Source organism: Mustela lutreola, chromosome 10 (assembly GCF_030435805.1).
Source record: "Mustela lutreola isolate mMusLut2 chromosome 10, mMusLut2.pri, whole genome shotgun sequence".
NCBI lineage: Eukaryota > Metazoa > Chordata > Mammalia > Carnivora > Mustelidae > Mustela > Mustela lutreola.
This window is the reverse complement of record NC_081299.1, coordinates 102,225,509-102,243,305: the sequence shown is the minus strand read 5'-3', so window position 1 is coordinate 102,243,305 and position 17,797 is coordinate 102,225,509. Positions and strand designations below refer to the sequence as shown.

The following is a 17,797-nucleotide window of genomic DNA, read 5'->3' as shown; positions in this document are numbered from 1 at the left end:
AATGGATCAGTATTTTCCAAGTAACTTAACTGTGTCCTAGAACAAAACTCAAGAATATTCACTGGAATATTTCAAAATAATCAGCATCCAACAAGGTGAAATTCACAATGTCTGGCATCCAATAAAAAAAACTTACTAGGCATGCAATGAAGCAGGAAAACATGAGCTATAATGAGAAGACAAGTCAATACATAGAAATAGATCCAGAAATGACTAAGACAATAGAATTTGTATGTAAGGACATTAACTCATTTTTTTATAAATGCAATCTATACATTCAAGAAGCTAAAGAAAAGATAAAGCATTCCAAGTTTAGACTTGAAAATTATAAAAGGGACCCAGCTCAAATTCCTAGGGATGAAAACTATAATGTCTGAAGTGAAAAATACATTGGATGGAAGTGACAGCAAATCAGACACTGCAGAAGAAAGTCTTAGTGAACTGAAAGGCATAACAATAGAAGTAAGCATTCTTGATTTCTTAAAAAATAATTTTGAAATTATTTGTATTTAATATGTATTTTAACATATTAAATAAAGCAGAAGAGCTGAAGAGGAAAAAATACTGCCCTATGTGACATGAAAATTAAAAGTTGCTTGACATAAAAATTGAACAGAAGTTTTAAAAGACACATAACAGAGTGAAAATATGAACAGTATATTTGAGAGTCCAAGCTAACCTTCTAAAATTACAAAGATTCTTTTTTTTAAGACTTTATTTATTTGAGAGAGAGAGAGAGAGTGAGAGCACAAGTAGGGAGGAGAGGAAGAAGCAGGTGTGGGGCTAGATCCCAGGACCCTGAGAGCATGACTTGAGCCAAAGGCAGAAGCTTACTTGACTGAGCCACCCAGGTCCCCCCTAAAATTACAAAGACTCCTAAGATCAGTATGGGAAAAAATGAAAATTTTTCCTCATTTGGAAAAATGAGAAAAGTATGTTGTATAATTATATATAGCTATACTGCAGATTACCCCAAAATATAGCAGTTTAAAAATGAATGGCAAATACCTACTATTTCAGGGCTTCTCTGGGTCAAGGATGCAGATCTCATAAGGTTGCAGTCAAGCTATCCGCAGGGGCCACAGTCTCTGTAGGCCTCTCTTGAGGGGGATTTGCTTCAAGTTCATTCATTCCACTAGACTGTTACATATATTATTTCCTCTGCCACGAATTGCTTCCATTCTTTTTATAGCTGGAAAATTCTTGATAATATTTTAAAATCAGATCAAATGGCATTTTCTCTATGAAGCCTTCTCCTGATTCATTTTTAATCATTTCCTACTTTTTCATCAACCTGACATTGTATACATCTATCTATTGTAACATTTGTTACAGTTCCTTTAAATTACTTGTTAACATGCCCATCTCCCTACTGAACTCTGAGATCATTGATGCTAGGTATCATATCTTATTTTGTATTGTGTTCTTGGGACTGGGCATATATATTTTGTTTGGTGAGTTATCATCTCAATAGATGCAGAAAAGCTATTTGACAATATTCAACATCCACTCATGATAAAAAGAAAATATTTAATATGACAAAGAAATATACATCAACATCACACATAATGATGAAGTTATTTTAATTGTGTATAAATTAAAATCTCCTTTGAGGTAAGTAACAAGAAAGATGTCCAACAATTTCTATCTTCTACTTTCTTTTAACATTACAACAGAGGTCTTAACCAGTACAATAAGGCAGGAAACAGAAATAATAAGTAAAAGGATACTTGGTAAAAAAATAAGAAACCAAAATTCATAATTGGAAGAAGACATGATTATATATGTAGAAAAACCAATATTATCTGTAGCTAATGATATTTAATAAGAATTTTAAAAAGCTGCTGGATACAAAATCAATTACAAAAATTCTTTTAGAGAGCCCCCCAAATATCATATATATATATAGGAATTTGACGTGTGACAGAAATGGAACTGCAGGTCAGTGGGGAAACTATAGTCTTTTCATAAATGGTGCTGGGGCAATTCAATATGCATATGGTGGGGAAGAGAGAGGAAAATGAAACTGGATCACTCCCTCAAACAATACCAAATGTCAATTTATAAACTTGAATATAAAAGGCAAATTATTTAAGCTTTTAGAAAATAATATATATTCCTGATCTTCATAATGAGAATTATTTATTAAACATGACATAAAAACACTAATCATAAGAGGAAAAGATTAATAAATTGACTATATTTAACTTCCGCACTATGTTATCCATAAAAAACGCAAAAAAAGGAAAAGAACAAATCACAGAATTTGAGGATGTATTTGCAACATATCTAACTGACAAATGAAGAGCATCCAGAATATAAAAGGAATTCATACAAATAGATAAGTAAAAAACAAACAAAATCAGTCCAGCAGGGATAGAGCCAAAAGACACAACTCACAAAAGAGGATGTTTTTAATTGGCCAATTAGCATATCCTCAGTCTCTCAACCTTAAGGAAATGCAAATTAAAACTACAATGAAATTTTACCTCAGGCTCACCAGGTTCATAGAATTGATCAAGTCCAGTAATGTCAGGTGTGATGAGAATGTGGAGCTCTTGGAATTCTCAGTTAGTGAGAGTACAGATTAGTGCAACCTGTTTTGAAAACTGTTGTTAAATTTGAAGTTATACATACCCCATGGCCCAGAATTCTACTTCTGGGCACCTAGGCTCAAGCAACTCCTGTACTTGTCAACTACAATACATGTACAAGAATGCTCATAGCAACATGATTCATATTATCCCCAAGGTTAAAATAACTCACCTGTCCATCAACAGTAGAATGGGTGAACAAATTATGTTACCTTCATAGAATGGAGTATTATACAGCCAAAAAATTACACAGACAGACCTAAGGAAGTCAGACACAAAAGAATAATTATGTTTATGTAAACTTTAATATAGGACAGAACAAATCATAAACTATATTTATAAGGGACCTATTCATAAAGAGAAACAAGGACTGTTCTGAGGGCTGGTAATGTACTATTTCTTTTTTTTATTATTAAATTTATTTATTTTTTTAATAAACATATAATGTATTTTTATCACCAGGGGTACAGGTCTGTGAATCTCCAGGTTTACACATTTCACAGCACTCATCATAGCACATACCCTCCCCAATGTCCATATCCCCACCACCCTGGTAATGTACTGTTTCTTAATCTGCACAGAGGATTACCCATTACTTCTTTGAATACAGTACATTTAAGTTCTATGTATGTTTCTACATGTTTATGACATTCCAAAACTTGAGAAAGGCTTTAACAAAAGATGAGGCAAGGTCAGCTAAACAATCTACTGTTAAACTCTGCTTCATTTCATAGAAGATATGATTAATAACAAAATTTTCCTCTTTGTATCATATATTATTCTGCAGTCAACATTGAACTCCATAGAACACCCATAAAGCTGACTGATTTAACCCTAAGGCCCAGAATATTTAGTTTCTTGAAGAATCTACTTCCAGGTCTATGGCCATACCACCCCGAATACACCCAATCTTAGAAGCTACACAGGGTCAGACCTGGTTAGGATTTGGATGGGAGACTACCCGGGAATGCTAGGTGCTACAGTTAAAAAAAAAATTCTATCTCCAATAAGTAAGAAATGATAGGAATGTTGCTTACAGAAATATCTGACCTTCGGTAGCATTGAAGGTCATTTTTAAACAGAAAATTTAGATTGTTTTTGTCTTAGCTCTCCAGATAAAGAACTTGTATTCACATAATAATAATGAAGATAACAGTGTTCACATATCGATTGCCTGAGTTTTACCTGAGGATTACAAATGTATTGTGCTCTTGCTCTGCTCTTATGCATTATATATGTGGTCTGATCCAAAGTCCACTGCAACCCTACAGTGCTAGTGTATTTATAATGGTTTTGCAGGTGACATTCACACAGCTTAAGTAATTTGTATATATGGCTAATAATCTAATGGCTCTTAGCTAGGATTTGAAAGCAGATCTTTTTGATGTCCAACATTAATGTTTTCTGCTATACCACATTGTTTTCCCTGAAAAACCCAAAGTATGTCAAGCTGAAAGTATTAGATTAGCAAAATATTAATTTCACTGAACACCTGCCATGGACCCGGCACTGTAGAAAATACAGAAGGGGTGAGGAATAGTTGGGAATGTTGAAGGGGTGACATAAAGTCATGCCTTAAGGAACATGATGATATCTCTCCAAGCCTGAGATGCTATGGTCCAAGCCAACGGTGAAGATAGTGGCCATACATTAAACAGCTGGAAAGGCTGCCTAGGTGGCTCAGTCGGTTGGGTGTCTGCCTTCGGCTGGGGTCGTGGTCCCCCGGGGTACTCCGATCAAGTCCCGCATCAGGCTCCCTGCTCTGCGGGAATCCTGCTTCCCCTCTGCCTCTCTCTCTCTCTGTCTCTCATGAATGGATAAATAAAATCTTAATACAAACAATCAAACCAGCCAGAGAATGTACCAAACACCATGCACTTGAGATCAAAGCTGTTTGATAGAGTATAGATTCTGTATGATAGATTAAGTATAGATTCTGCCTCTCTCTTTGTGTTACTTTTAACTTTTATTCATTTTTTTTTAATTTTTTATTTTTTATAAACATATATTTTTATCCCCAGGGGTACAGGTCTGTGAATCACCAGTTTTACACACTTCACAGCACTCACCAAAGCACATACCCTCCCCAATGTCCATAATCCCACCCCCTTCTCCCAAACCCCCTCCCCCCAGCAACTCTCAGTTTGTTTTGTGAGATTAAGAGCCACTTATGGTTTGTCTCCCTCTCAATTCCATCTTGTTTCACTGATTCTTCTTCTACCCACTTAAGCCCCAATGTTGCATCACCACTTCCTCATATCAGGGAGATCATATGATAGTTGTCTTTTTCTGCTTGACTTATTTCGCTAAGCATGATACACTCTAGTTCCATCCATGTTGTCGCAAATGGCAAGATTTCATTTCTTTTGATGGCTGCATAGTATTCCATTGTGTATATATACCACATCTTCTTGATCCATTCATCTGTTGATGGACATCTAGGTTCTGTCCATAGTTTGGCTATTGTGGACATTGCTGCTATAAACATTCGGGTGCACGTGCCCCTTTGGATCACTACGTTACAAACGTATTCATTTATTTTTAAGGCTTTATTTATTTGACAGAGAGAGAGAGACAGCGAGGAGGGAACACAGCAGGGGGAGTAGGAGAAAGAGAAGCAGGTTTCACGTCAAGCAGGGAGCCCGAGCTGGGGCTCAATCCCAGGACCCTGGGATCATGACCTGAGCTGAAGACAGACACTTAACAACTGAGCAACCCAGATACCCCTAACTTATAAATTCTTGAGATTTGTGCCTGTGACTGACTTCCACATGTAGTTTGGCAATAAACTATGAATAACCATCACTTCCATGGCTATTTCTAGACAGTTTGGCCTCATAACAGAACATTGGGCTTTAGCTATTTCCACTCTGGTGATTAGACCCAACAGTGCCTAATAAAGCAGTGAGCGGGGAATGGGTGGGAATAACGAAGACCTTCCCTAGATTAAGGACTAGAACAATGGTGCTTACTCAGAGGCAATCCACCAACCATCACCACCAGAGAAGAGGAATGCTGCTAAACATCCTTCAATGCACAGGATAATACCTCCCTCCCCATCCCCAGCTCCCCAACAATAAAGAATTATCTGGACCAAAATGCCAATAGAACAGGGTTGAGAAACTCTGGCCTGAAAGAAATTTTAAGAAAAATAGAACAGAAGAACAGAACAGAAGAGAATTTGGGAATATGCCTGATGATTACAAAATTTTTCAGTCAGCAGAAAGTAAAAGCACACACACACAATTGCTTAGAGGAGATGATGGAAGATCTCAGTTTATAATAGCAATAGAAAAAAATCCAAGAAATGGACATAATTTAGGCAAGTTTAAATATAATTTTTAAATAAGCATTTAAATAAAACTTTAAAATGAGCACACACACAGAAACACATATGACAAATAAAAACGCACATCATATTCTTGGAGAGAAGCAAGCAGTATCATAAAGACGCCTACTTACTTTAAATCTATAAACTTCATATGCCCTGATTTTTTAAATGTCAAAATGACTTTTTTTGAACTAGACAACCTGATTCTAAAATTCATATGAAAGAAAACAACAACAAGGAAAATGGGAAAATTCTGAAAGACAAGAGTAATAAGGGGAAATTATTTTTACTGATCAAATAATTATTTATTTATTTTTGGTGCAGTATTTTATAAACTAAAACCAGTTAGCTTATAAAAGCCAGTTTATTATACAATCTATAGCATAGTAAAGAAGAAGGAAGACAAGTTTTTTCTAATTCCATCACTCAGAAGTCAATAGTTAAATGTTTCTTGGGTGGACTTCTAGTCTTTTCTTTAAAATAATAAAACAATTTTTGATGATCCCAGGGTCCTGGAATCGAGCCCCACATTGGACTCTCTGCTCAATGGGGAGCCTGCTTCCCTTCCTCTCTCAGCCTGCCTTTCTACCTACTTGTGATGTCTGTCAAATAAATAAATAAAATCTTAAAAAATAAAACAATTTTTGAAGCTACACATATTTAAATGTGACATTAGCATGAAAGATAACTGGAACAAACTAGAATCAAAAATAGGCACAAGGGCTCCTGGGTGGCTCAGTTGGTTAAGCTACTGCCTTCAGCTCAGGTCATGATCCTGGAGTCCTGGAATCGAGTCCCGCATTGAACTCCCTGCTTGACAGGGAGTCTGCTTCTCCCACTGACCTTTCTCCACTTATGCTCTCTCTCTCTCAAATAAATAAATAAAATCTTTTAAAAAGGGGGGACACAAATGCAATGGATATTTTATATATGTTAAAGGTAACATTTCAGATCTATGGACAAAAGATAGATTATTTGATAAATGATATTGGGACAACTGGGTAGCCCTCTGGAAAACATAAAGTTTGATTTATCTGTCATTTATACATATACTAGAAGAAACCACGGAATTTTGAAAAAGCAATCTCAAAGTGGAAGAAACTTTTCTAAGTATTTCACAAAACCAAAACCCAGGACTTATGAAATAAAAGGTAAATATATTCAGCTAGGTAAATAGAAAAGAACGACAAATAGGAAAATATATTTCCAACTTAAATCACAAGGAGTGAATCTCCCTAATATAGAAAGAGCCCCTCTAAATCAATAGAAGACCAACAACTCAATAGAGATATAAAGAAAGGAAATGGACTGTCCACTGAAAAGGGAATTCAAGTGGCTCCTAAGTTTGTGAAAGAAACCAATCTTAGTCATAATAACAGAAATACACAAAGATGACTTACTTTTCACCTCTATCAGATTGTTAAAGTTCTAAAAAATTGTGTATGTGTGTGGGTATGGGGAAAAACATATTCTCACATGTTAGCGATGGGTGTGTAAGATGACGAATCAGTTAGGTTTGAATTAGAAAACCTGATGCACGCACCTTTCAACCCAGGAATTTTACACATTTTATCACACATGTACAAAATGTGTAAGTTATTCAGAGAGGCATTGCCAGGAATAAAAAACTGCTAAGACCCTTAGATGTTTGTTGATAGTGACTATAAAAAGTCGGAAAGAATATAAATACCCATTAACTGTGGGCCACAAAATTATTGAACATTTATGGTATGGATACTATACAGCCATAAAAAGTACTGAAGGAGCTATTTATGTGTGAATATGGAACAATCTCCAGATCTGCAAAATATATTGCTAAGAGAAAGAGTGAAGAGGAGAGCAATGCATATAGTATATCATCATTGGTATAAAAATGGCGGCGGGGAGATACACAGTCACACATAAATGCATATTTGGTCGCATGTGCATAAAATCTCTCTGGAATGATACGGACGTGAGTAACTTTGGGTGCTTCCTCAGGGTTGGGTGATTAGGTGGCAAACATGTAAGCAATACTTTCTATTCGTTGAACATATATTTTTGAACATTTTGGGTTCTGAACCAAATTGGGCCAACCAAATTGGACCAACACCAATTTTGAAAACAAACCCCAGCAGGGTCACCCTGGTCTCCAGCTCTGACCAGCCAAGTTTCCTTCCCCTTTCCCCACCTCCCCTGGCCCTTTCCAAGCTGCCGAATAAGGAGTTTCAGACGGGGATATCTTTCCTCTACATGCCTCAAACCAAGACTGGAGCTCTGCATGGGTTCGCAACCGCCTGCTTTTCAATCCACAGGGGTGGAGAATTTAGCTTATTTTTAAATTGGGTGGAATTTAGAAAAGAACTGCCAACATGATTAAATAGACTGGAGAGGCTGGTTCATAAAGAAAGATGAAAAGACCTAAATGTGTGTAATTTGGCTAAGTGACAGCAGGGCCAGGCTGCGGTTAGCACATACAAGTATTCAAACACCGGGACAGGAGAAGAACATTCATGGACATAAAGAGGGAAAAAATGAAAATATGAAAAGAAAAATAAAGTGTCTCGGTCTTTCTGTCTGTCTCTATCTCCAGAGGAGCCTCTCCAGGAAAGCAATGGATGTCTTGTTCCTTGCACAACATCCTAGAAAATCTTTACCTTTGCAGAATGTAAAGCCCACTTCGGCTCCCAGGCTGGGGTTTAGATGTCAACACGGAGGCTGGACTTTAGCTCCCTTTCCCTCTGCCATCTCCTGGATCCAAGTGGCCACCTCACTTGCTTTTTCTCCCTTCCATAAGCATACCCAATGAAGGTCAGACAGTCTTGCAAGGGGAGGGGTCTTTGCAGAGTATATTAATCATTTATTCATATTTCAAAATCTGGGAGGGTGCCTGTGCTAAGGCTGGAAAACAAGACTGCCCTTCCCTGCTACTATCAAGGAGTTCGTGATAGCTCATGATGGTTCTACTATCAATGAATGATTGTTGAGATGACCAGGTTGACACAGACCAGCTCAGCAACAGTACTGGGCTGTCTATCAGGTCCAACTCCCTGATTAGTCTCTCATTAGGCTTAACCCTGGAGCCCATGGAAAACTTACATTACTGCAATGCCATTAAAAATTAGTCCCATGGAGGTAATTTTGCTCATTTCGAAAATCCAGCTGCCTGGTCTCTTTAGTTGTTGTATCTACCCCATCCCTTGTATTTCCTATTAACTAAACCTCAATCCAAATTCCTTTGAACTTGTGATTCAGTGTGCCAGGATATATGCTAATGGATATACACAGCAATGTGGTAGACTATATAAAAATTTTGTGTGCATGTATGTATAAAGGCAACAGTGTGTTTGTGTGTCTCTGGGTTAATATCCATGTGTGTCTCTGTATCTAAGAAGATGCACATATGGGCAAGATGAGTCAAAACCAAGATGAGCCAAAAATAAAATTTAAGAAGCACTCTGGTAGGGATTCCAAAACTAATACCTAAGAGTATATTTTAAAGCCATTTGTGGCTTATGTTTATTTAAAGTTTTCCCCCATTTATCAGACGAAGGAACTGAGCTGTGGCGGAAACTGGGCCCGATGTGCTTACTGTGGGCAGCAGCAGGTGAGGCCACACCCCTGTGGGCAGAATAAGAGGGTCTGAAGGAATAATAAGTATAATTCTCAATTATCCTAAAAAGTCTTCTGGGTGAGGAGATGAAAAATTGGCAGTTGGGTCCTAGACTGTGGGTAAGGAGAAATTGACTTCTTTCTGGCTCTGGTTCTCTTAGGAAGAGGCCTTGGGGAGGCTAGCATGCTAAAGGGCTTTCCCATATAATGGGTAGGAGCCGGACTTTGCCATATGCAACCAGGTCAGGAGACAAGCACGCCCAGTAGCAAGGGAAGAAAGCAGACTCCTGGCAGCTATGCCATGATTAGGTTTGCCTACAGATTTCAGAAGACCCCAAAACACACAAAGAAGTCCAGAAGTGATTCTTCCAAGGATACTGTGGTAACGTCCCCAGGTAGTCAGTGGCTCCACTGTCCTTCCACTCTACCGTCCTCAGCATTTGCCTTGAAGCCTCAAGACTGCCTCATGTTCCAATATGGTTGCCATAACGCATGTCATGGCACTCACACTCATTTCAGGCAGCAGGAACGGAAAAGGGAAACATCTCCCAGTTTTACCAGCCCCTGCAAGGAGATTTTCCAGAAGCCTACTTCGATTGGCTTAGCTAGAACTCGGGCTTGTGACCATACCTAGCTGCAAGAACGACTGGGAATGACATCCTTTTAGCACGGTTCATCGCCATCTCAAATAGAATTGCTTTTCTGTAACAAAACAAGGAGAGAATGGATATGGAGTGGAAAGCTTTTCTGAAGTACCAGGGCAGAAGTGTGTCCTGTAGCGGACCGCCTAAGGATGGCTAGCTGCCAGCCGAAGGATGATTTTGGTGTGTGCTCCCTTTTCATTCTGTCTGGGGCTATACCAAAAGTGACATTAAGTGTTACTGTCTGTTCTTGGCTGTGCTGTGAGGCCTTCAAGAAAGCGTGTGTGTCCGCTCTTGGGCAGAGGTGAGAGTGGCACCCAGAGGCTGTGGTGTTGATCTCTGCAACGACCTGAGAGACAGCCCTGGCTGTGCACAACACACAGAGCTTTCTGCAGCAGTGGAGCGCCTTCAGACTCAGCCCTTGGATCGAAGTGGTCCTTGCTGATGAGGGGGACACAAGCAAGACCCCTCTTAGAGACTCCCTGAGAAACAGAAGAGAGTAGGAACTCCTCAGAAGCAGGCTGGGATTGCTGTTGTGCAGGTGAGGGTGAGCCCTGTGCCGCACTATGCATGTGAGCTCATTTACAACCACAGACAGGTGAGCCAGAAGGACATTTGTATGACCCGAAACAAAGGATGCATTTCAAAACCGTATGTGCTATAAAGAAAGAATTGGTTAAGAAAATGCGGCTGCCTGCATTTTAGACTAAATTCCAGCTTTTTAAACAGTGGTTGATGCTCACTCTGGTAAGCTTGGTGATCTTCAAAGCATGTTTTGAGGAACTCTCTAGTATTGTGGAGTACCTCAGAGACCAGAGGGAGGCCAAAGGGGCTAGGCTTTGGTCCCCAAATATCACATAGCTTACAACATATTCATATTTTTGCATTCCATATAAATTTTCATTTGAAAAATTATTCCCACTGCTCAAAAGATTAGAGATTTCTGGCATTCCTATTAAACTTATTAATGGTGATTATTTAATAAAGTTGGTCTCATTACCTTAAAGACAGAAAAATTGCAGAAGAACTGAATAAGAGAGTGTGGATGTATTATACCTTCTCTTCTGGGGGAAAAAAAAAATCCCCGGGTACCTGGGTGGCTCAGTCAGTTAAGTGTTCAACTCTTGATTTCAGCTCACAGCTTGATCTCAGGGTCTTGGAATGAAATCAGGGTTCATGCTCAGTGGGGAGCCTATTTGAGGATTATCTCTCTTCTCCCTCTGCCCCTCCTCCGGCTCTCTCTCTCTCTCTTTCTCTCCCTAAAATAAATAAATCTTTTTTAAAAAAAAATCTCAGCCTGAACAACATACATTGAGATATGTCATGCCAGTCGCCATGATTTTAGGTATGAAAGAATTTTCTGGACATCATCAACTACAACAGGAAGAGAGGAAGGGATTCTACATGAGGACAAGCTTTGAAAGCTTCTAATTATCCATCTGAAAAGATGAAAGTAGCGGTGGAGGGAATGAGTGGATGGGTGGAGAGTGCAGTAAAAATCTGATTAAAGTTTTCCAGGTTATGGAGGATAAAGAAATGGAGAGCCATAGATTCTTTAACCAAATTTGGGAATACCAGACATGGTGAAATTTGAGTCTGAAAGAAGCAGATATACAACACACAAAAGGAAGTACCACTCCTTCCCTACAAAATGAAAATATAAATTGGGTACAATAAAGATTGAGAGACATTATGGACCACATGCGTTCTTGTGGTTCCTGACTTCAGTGAGTGGCTCTTGGAACTCTAATAGGAGATTATAATCTACAAATGTCGTAGAGTCCATCCTAACCTTTTTGAGCCAGTGTTTTTTAGGGTAATCATGATTTTTCACATACAATACCATCATTCTACTTTCAGACTCAGATACTGGTCTGGGAGGACCTGGACTGACATGGATTTTTATGAGTGTTTATATAATGGGGAGTACTGGCATTTCCTCTACAGCCAAGTTTCCCTAAAGCAATGAGATATAATGTCAATCAAAGCACAATTTATAGTACACATACTGCTGCTACTCTCAACATAAGAACATATGCAGGCTTTGCTTGGTTGGCATTATGCTTTGTTTACCATAACACAGATGATAATTATGACCAGCAAGTACTTATGTCATGCTCTATTAATAAAAGTGCTTTTAGTAATCGCTATCACAGGTCATTATTCCCGATTAAAAGTGAAATGTCACACTGAATGCTTTAGACAATGAGTTAAAGTAGTACAGCTATATACAGATAGCTTTTCATTATTTATTTATTATTTATTTTTATTAACTATCTTTACTGCTGAAAATTCCTGCAGGAAAAAAAAAATCGACTTTGTTCCTACCAATCCAGGACTCTATCGTGTAGCGCTTGGTTTCCTTCTCAAACCACGGGATTGAGGCAAGGAGGTTACTTAAGAATGCAATTATTGTGGGGTAACAGAGCTGCGGGCAGCTGAGAGCTCTGAGTAGGCAGCTTATCGTAATCAGGGTAGGAGATGTGATTCAGGCTGCTGGAGAGAGGCACCAGCAATCCTCTCAAGACAGAGTCTGCTCCAATACTTAAAAGTGTAATCCTTCACCGAAAAGACGGGGATTGCCCTTGAATTGAAAAGCTGCAAGTGACCTTCCAAGGTCATCTAGTTCATCCCCTTCAGGCACAAACCCTTAGAACCCATAGTAATTCGACGATAAGGCAGCCTGAGAGACAGGGCCTGCATTCCAGAATCATTCCAACATTAAGAAGTTCGTTGCCAAGAAATTCCTCTTGGGTTTAAATACAATTCTTCATGCTATGGCCAATTTGCTTTTGTTTTTGTTTTCTATTTTCTTCTCCTGAGACACAAATAAGCTGGAAGACTAAGGAACCAAAGGAACACAACCTGCCCAAAGTTGGTGAATTAAAAACTAGACAGCTCATTCTGTATCCATTCTTTCCCCCAGATCTAAAGAACAGCAAATGCTTTTCTTGGCAAGCAGAGGGCACTGGCAGGAGGCAGCTGGTCTACCTGTTTGCCGACAACTAAAATCCTTCAAGGCTCAGGGTACAACACACCAGGGAAGCATTTGCTAGTGCCAACCAAAAAAGAAAGAAAATGGTAGAAAAAAGAGGAAGGAGAACAGCAATTTAAAAGTCTACAAAAATACTGAGCTATGTGGGTCTGAGCGTGAGGGTGAGCAGGAGGTCTCTTTTTCACCCAGGTAATGATTGTACGAGCCCCATAAGGAGATGGTTAAATCAAACACCGAGATGACTGCTCTTAAGAGGGGAAAAATATGTCAATCACACTTTGCCTTTGACACAAGGAAATTCCTTGAAACTGAGAATGGAGAGTGGAAGGGAGGGAGAATGTCTCCTGATGTGGGTGGCCAGGAAACCGGGGGCCAGAAAAGCATGAGAGGAGAGAGGGAGAAAGACAGAGAGGGAAAAAAACACAAGATTGAATTCTAATCAAAATGCTATGAGGCGTTCACACCAGGCCTTGAGAGAATATTAACAAGGTTACCCGAGGGGGGGCCTTTAGCCCCAGGAATTATTAGTGAATATGGAATTATATTTGCACAAACATTACCAGATGCAAGGAGCTAAATGTCCTACAGATGTGGAAGGAGCCAGCGTATGTTCCAAATAGGCAGCAGCTTTGTTTGTTTTACCCTTCTTGTAAGAGGCTGGGTAGCACGTTTCTGAGGGGTTACATTTCTGTAATGACCACCATACCTCTAGGCCCCCGTTTCTCAACCATTTCTTCCTCGTTGCTTGCACCAGCCTCAAAAGTATCTCAGCCCAGGACCACGTGGAGTGGTCTTGAGGCAGGTTTGACAAACTTACCAGCTTACCTCTACTACCTCCAGGTATCATAGTGCTCTAGGTGGATCATCGTGGTTCAAGAAGGGATTTTCTGAAAGATGAAAGAGTTCAGAGTCAGGTAAATCACATCCATTTCAAAGAGGAGCTGTGAACTCAAATGTAACCAGCTGATGTTGGGAGGTGGGGAGCCCAGCAAAATATGGAAAGAACAAAGAGTTTTCTTCTGACATGCCACCATCACATACTCAAGACTCAGTTTAATTTAGATTCACCACTACTGAAGGAGACATAGCTCATCTCTGTGTTTGGAGTTGTTTGTTGCCTTCCAGAGTCTCCTGAATTTGTAACCTTAAATCCCTGCCACCATCTTGCTCATTTTGAGTAATACTTGCCAGTATGGGGGACAGAATTGTTCAGCACATTCATAGGGCATATAGAGGTTGGTGACCACGAAGCTAATGGCATGAGACCCTCCAAGGCGCTGGTAGGGGCTCTATCAATGTGTGGGCATGGTTATATGTTTGGTAAAGTTTATAAAATTAAAGTACTTAACACTAATTCATTAATTGGTGACTGACTTTCCCTCTGCCACATCTCCCTTCGTGTAGGTTGGCTTTGGAGTTGAGTTGAAGATACATTTAGCTTGAGTGGCATGGGAAGTATTCTGTAGTTCACATCACTTTTTTCTATAGTTGATGCTAGCCCCCTGATTGTAGGAATGGATTTCAACACTCTTATCATTCATTATCTATTCATTTAGTGAGCTGGAGACCAGAGCGTATCATGCCGGGATAGGAGTGTAGTCTACAATGCCCAGTCCCAAGATTAGGAGGACCAAGAAGGAGAAACAAGAATTGAAATGTACAGAGTCAGAAGCTAACCCATGAAAGACTTACCTAAGTCTTGCAACTCTTACCTGAAAAACCTTGGTAGAACTTTTCCCAAATTTGACAATCATGAAATTTTGTGTGACATTACAAGCAAGTTGTGATGCTGAAAAAAATTCTTCTAAACTATCAGTAATAGAAAACAAATTTTGATCAATCATATGAGAGGAAAGTTAAAATGTGTTCTCATTCTCTATATATATTACAGAATTTTTGTCAAATGAAGAGGCCATCAGAATATAGAGCAAATATATATATCTATAATGTATATGTACACACACACACAAAACAGGTATTTCAGGTAACTAATAAAATATCATGTTGTTTTCCCAAATTTTGTGACAATCTTGATATTTGTTAGTTTGTTGTGTTTTATTTTATTCTAAGTAAATACTCACTTTACTATTTTTTATAAGATATTTATATTTTTATAATCAGACTTGTGTATTCTTTTTCTTAAAGAAGTCCTCCAATATTACATAAGCTTTAGACCCAATATACCCAAATTTGCTTCTGGTTCTGTGCACTACGTTAACACAACCAGTTTTTTTTTTTTTTTTTAATTTCGCTCATCAACTTATAAGGTAGGCCTTGTTGATATCATTTTAGAAAAGAGGAACCCGAGATGTTTAGTCATGGTTCCTATATGGATTTGAATCCAGGGTCTGCCTTACGCAAAAGGAAATAGATTAGTCTGGCCCTAACTGTATTCCCTACCCCCACCAGAGGGCATGCTGAGTCCTAAAGTGATCTTTCTGTGCTTTATCTAGTCTGGTTTAAAAGGCTTCCACTGACATCCTTCTCCTTCCCACCCTAAACCATCTGCCCCCTGAACTACCTCATTGTTAATAGATCTGATAGCTCTCACTGCCAGACAACTTTTCTTCATTTCCTCTCCATTACTATGAAATCTGCCCTGTGGACCTCTTGGTCAACTTCTTCTTGTGATATTTGACTATTTTTTGATGGTGTTTACACTTCATTAAAGGAAGAGGGAAGATATTTCAATTCATCTGGGTGGAAGAACATATCATCTCTGAAGACTCTTCTTTTTTAATTAAAATTCAAAACACACTTCCTCCAAGAAGCCCACCACATTCATTTCAGGAAGCAAAATCCCCATGCCATCCTCTCAAAGTCCCTTTATGACTTGCTATTGGCTATTCACGACCACACTGGATGTGTTTGCTTATATTCTCTTTCTTATTAGAAAACTCAAGATTAGCAATGCCTTACAATCTTTACTTCTTAAACTTAAACACATATTTGGATTCCAAAATTGTTGTGGGAACTCCATAGAACGTTCATACTGTATGAAAGGAACCGAAGTCTGTTTTTTTCTTCAGTACACCTCAGTATCCATCATGTTGCTTCCAAAATGAAAAATATGCAAGTTCGTTTTGTATAAAAACAGAAAACCTCACTTCTGTGGTGAAACAAAAGCTCATCAGATGCTGAGACGCTGGCCTGGTTCTCCCATGTTCTAATGCATGGCTTTAACTCTTTCAGTGGGTAATAGTGGCAAACAAAAATGCTTCAGTTTCCCTATCTGTGAAATAAGAATTGTGCTATTTCTTTCCCATTTACTTCACAAAAGTCTCATGGGGAGCAAGAGTTAAATGATTAATGACTTAAAGCTCTTAGGCAAACACAAAATGCTTAATAAAAATAATCCTTCCTTGCCACAGTGATAGATACCAGTGACCTGATGCGAAACCTTGACAGAAATGGAAGACAATTCAGATAAACTTTGGGCCTTGACCATGAATTTGGGCTTCTTTTCCTCTGGACAATCTGGGCCCATGTTCCTTGACTTCCTTCACTGACCTCCATTGACCAGACCGTTTATAGCTCCTGCAGGCTCAAGCCCAACCCCCAAGTTACATTAAGTCTAGCTTCCTGGTTGCAGAGGAACAACATGTGGGAGACTGTAAAATGTGCCATTGTGCAGTCAATATAATTTTATCCTCTCTCTTTCGGGGAACATGCCTGCTCAACTCATACCACAACATTATTAAGAAAACTATTTGAGATCAAAACTCCATTTTTCATCAAGTTTAGGCCCTTCCTAAGAGAAGCCCTTGCATAGCTCTGGAAAGAGTCTCTGAGTGAACGTTTCCTGTCATGACTGAAAGAACTGGGGTGGTGCTTGAGGGGTAAGTATATCTCTATTGGCAGAAACCATAAGGTTGTTTTAAAAGGAACCAGGGGTTCTGGCCTATTTTTAGGTTATTGTGTTTATTGAACATAATCTCTTCCTGGTTTTCAGGTTTAATAAAGTCAAGTGAAATCACCCTGGACTCAAATTTGACCCATGAGTAAATTCAGAAAACTCAAGGTGCATGCTTCCTTAACTAATTCTGCTGCACGTTGGACTGTCTTGTTCTAAAGCAGCTTTTTAAAAAATACCCTTCTTTAAAAGAAGGAAAGGAAATAAGAGAGTTCCTATTAGAGAAAAAAAACCACTAAGCTTTGTCCTGTTTCATGAAACAGAGGACAAAGCAGTACAAAGAGCTTGGACTTTGGAATCAGACAGACCTGGGTTTAGAATCTCAATAGTATCAGTTTCTAGCTGTGAGATCTTGAGTAAGATAAATCTTCCCTGAATCCATTTCCCTGGGGAACAAAATCTCTGTATCATAGAGCAGCAGTGAAGACTGAATTAGATATTGTGTGCCTGGCAGAATACCTAATTTACAGTAGACAGTGCATATATAAAAGCGAGGCATAATCATGGGAATGAAAAATAATACATTCCTTGACTACCCATATATCAACAAAGGGTCTTGAGGATCAATGCGCTGGGCACCCGAGGAAAGGCAAAAACACCGTGATTTACACAAAATGACATTTACCCTCAAAGATCTGACCATCATGTTTCATTTTTTTAAATGTTATTAAAAATATGTCTTTATATATTCTCTGGTTTTGTGTAAAATAACATCCCAATCATAGCATAGGT

The 17,797-nt window shown here is 38.8% G+C and overlaps 1 long non-coding RNA gene across 1 annotated transcript in view; it reads right to left on the bottom strand.

The window, feature by feature from the left end:
* LOC131810065 (uncharacterized) overlaps nt 1-17,145 on the bottom strand; it is a 29,461-nt gene extending 12,316 nt beyond the window's left edge. The window contains exons 1-4 of the long non-coding RNA XR_009345389.1: nt 13,978-17,145; nt 2,767-2,853; nt 2,490-2,597; nt 1,013-1,202 (exon numbers count right to left, since the gene is read on the bottom strand). This is a non-coding gene — a long non-coding RNA (uncharacterized LOC131810065). The remainder of the gene's footprint in view (nt 1-1,012; nt 1,203-2,489; nt 2,598-2,766; nt 2,854-13,977) is intronic.
* Between the last annotated feature and the right edge of the window lie 652 nt (nt 17,146-17,797).